General features: G+C 41.2%; 1 long non-coding RNA gene and 1 other non-coding gene across 2 annotated transcripts; both read right to left on the bottom strand.

Annotated features, from left to right (window-relative positions):
- Positions 1–1,090: 1,090 nt before the first annotated feature.
- LOC125305218 lies at positions 1,091–2,825 on the bottom strand. The gene is made up of 2 exons (XR_007195360.1): positions 2,295–2,825; positions 1,091–1,954 (listed from the first exon to the last, which is right to left on the bottom strand). It is a non-coding gene; the product is annotated as an uncharacterized LOC125305218 (long non-coding RNA).
- On the bottom strand, positions 2,640–2,769 carry LOC125305312. The gene has a single exon (XR_007195404.1). It is a non-coding gene; the product is annotated as a small nucleolar RNA SNORA17 (small nucleolar RNA).
- Positions 2,826–3,216: the final 391 nt, after the last annotated feature.

The raw sequence follows: 3,216 nt of genomic DNA, 5'->3' as shown, positions 1-3,216 counted from the left end.
AAATTTGCTTGTTTTTAGGACAAATTTGCTTGTTTTCAGGATGTGACATCTTAAAAGAAGTCAAACTCTTTGTATCCTTGTATCTGAATGCTGGACATGAATGGAATCTACCTGGAGAGCAAACCATCATAGAGAAAACAGAGGACACTTCAGCAGGGGTGGGGGGGTCAATATACAGTTAAATTTCAGTTCAATACGGAACACATCTTTTACCTTTCAAGTACAGGACGATTACGTTTTTTATGGAACAGTTGGCAACCCTAGGGAGGGGTCTTTGATAATATTGCAGGCTCTCCGGATGCAGCATTGGTGGTAAATGTCCATCATGGATGGCAGGGAAGCTCCAATGATCCTCTCTGCTGCCTTCCTGACCCTGTTTAGCTGTTCCATTTCCTCAGGGATGATGTGGGGAGGTTTGCCATCTTCAGCCTGCTAGATTTTATTAGATAAGCAGTTTTTGCCTAGGTTCCTGGGCCCACATGCTAATACAAGGGCCAATTTCTTTACATGCACTTTACAAAGACAATGCAGACATAGACATAAATACAGGTAAGACACTTTATACTAAAAACAGTAACAAATAGAATTTTTATAAAAAAAAATTTTGATATTTAATGTCTTATTAATGACTTGTGCTTGTGTGACCTGTATATTTACATTGAGCTATGCATTTTCATTAGATAAGCAGTTTTTGCAGTTTAGTGGTAATTCTAGGTTCCAATGTGTGAATGAAGTTGACCTGCTATAGTTGAATCAGCAATCACTCCAGAGGACCTGCAGTTTGTGTGCGGGTTGTATCCTTGATACACATTTTTGTAAATTCTTGTGTGACTGTAGTGTGAAAACAAGACAATTGATTCTGTGCACACTGTGATACGATACACATTTCTCTTCTTGTGTGACTGTAGTGTGAAAACAAGACAATTGATTCGCAGCTATGTTTGAGAAAGAAAAGGTGGAGGGGGGACTTATCCCTTCACATGCTACATTAAGATCAGAAATATTATTCAATATTCAAACACATAGTTTCTCTCAAGATTATTTGATGTGTGGCTGGCTGAGGGCTAAAGTAAAATTCAGGCAACTATCATTAGTGAAATAACATTCATTTATTTCGCTGATGCTTTTACACAAAACAACTTACAAAGTGAGGAACAACATTCAAGCTCCATTGCAAAGGAGAACTTTGGTAACAATACTACTACAATAAATAGTAAGGATGAGAGTGCAATATTTAAGTATTAGTAAAAGTGTAAGAAAAGGAGCTGGGGGTAGGAGGGAAGAAACAAAGTACATGGTAAGTGCATGTTCAGTGTATTGGGTTGTTAGATGTGTTAAGAAGGTACTCTCAGAAGAGTTGGGTCTTCAAAAGCTTCTTGAAGCAAGAGAGGGACGCCCCTGCTCTGGTAGCACTTGGTAGGTCGTTCCACCAAAGGGGAACAACAAAATGGACAAACTGAATAAAGGTAGTCTCTGTGTATGTGTGCTGGCATTGGAGAGGAGATTGTGCTGACTGAATAACATTGCATTTCAAAAGGTTTTACCAGTGTTTATTCAAACAATCATCCAAGCACAGAGGGCAACCGAGAACAGAACTGAGATATATAGGCCAGCCAACTACTCTCTGGATAGAAACATTCACAGCAAGCTGTGGCCAACACAAACCGTTGTATTACATAACTGCTGGACCAGAGCACTGCTCACGGCCCTTAGGTCTGACTACTCCTTGTAAAACTGAATCTGGAACACATGTGGAGTCCTCAGACTGTGTAAAGCTGGATCAGGGGCCTCCTCAAGGACTACAATGGACCATCTTGGTCCATGCAGTGTAGGTCCGTCCAGATGAAAACTAGGAAGCTGGAGAAGGATGCACCTTAGCAGGAAGTGTGTCCTCCATATGTGGAGACCTTTGTCGGAGTACATTCACTGGCTGAGTACATTCAACCGCCTGCTCCTGAAGAAAAAAAAGAAATGTCTAACCAGTTAATTGTGCAAGGTTATTTATTCATCATATATATAGTTTCATACTATAATGATAAGCAATGTGTGATTTAAATGGGGCTTCATGGTCATCAAATGCTATTATCTAAGTGTGAGGCGACTCATACAAATAGTTTCTGTGACCCAGAGCTGTGCATAGTGCAGCTAGTTGAGTCCCACAGGCTTTTTGTGCTTCCTTGCACTATAGCCACAGGCAACACCAACAGCCCTGTGGCAGCCCCTGTAGGAGCAGGAGTGTGTGTGTGAATGCCTCATGCATGGGTGTGTATGTGTGAGTAAAATGAGACCCATACCACATAGCTTCTCCATTTCAAGGCTCCAAATAGTCAGTCACGTGTCTGCTCCTTTGTACTTCCATCTAAAATGCCCTTTGCATGTGACTAATGAAAATTAAAGTAAAATAAATACAAAACTGTAGAGCTTTAAATCACCAAACGACACACTGCATACTCCATTCATTGTGTTTAGAATTAATCTGGACAAATGACCAGAACTTTAGCAGACCAACTACAAACACTACATTTTACATTCATCACTCATTTCATGCTTTGTAAATCCATATGGGAATAGCACCACAACACCCTCCTGCACATCAGTGCAGTGGGTGGGTAGTGAGCGGAAAGCACACACTTTAGTGGTTTATCTGGCTGATTACCATGCCCACAGCCCACTGCACAGGGCACGCAGGCCCGACTCAAGCCAGTTTCTGTTTGCCCACTTATGGCACAACAGTGGCATCAGTGCCACAGTTACGTCTCGAGGGGCAAAATAACAACATCCACTTACAATGTCAGCTTTAGATGCAGTGATCATATAAATCAGATACTCTAATGTAGAGCACTTAATAATATAACAGTAGATACAGACACAATGTACCAAACATCAGAAGAGATCCACCATATGAATAATATGAACAGAAAACTTAACTGGTAAATACAGTCATTCCAGGCCTAACAAGTTCATAATCCCTTCAAACTGCACCCCAACGGTTTTACAGGACAGCAGCTGCTCCCAGGCTGTTGAAGCAACAGATGCAATGCAAAGCCATAACTCGTAAAGCCTGAATAACAGCAGTAGCTGTGAAGTTAACAACTGTCAACAATACAGCGCCTCTAGCGGTAATCAGATGCTCAGAACGCTTATATCACAGTCATTAATCGGTAGCCTACGCACTAAACGAATCATGCAAATATACAACAAACACTGCGAGGTGCA

Source organism: Alosa alosa, chromosome 12 (genome assembly GCF_017589495.1).
Source record: "Alosa alosa isolate M-15738 ecotype Scorff River chromosome 12, AALO_Geno_1.1, whole genome shotgun sequence".
Lineage (NCBI taxonomy): Eukaryota > Metazoa > Chordata > Actinopteri > Clupeiformes > Clupeidae > Alosa > Alosa alosa.
The sequence above is the reverse complement of the archived record's forward strand: the minus strand, read 5'-3'. Positions and strand labels throughout refer to the sequence as shown.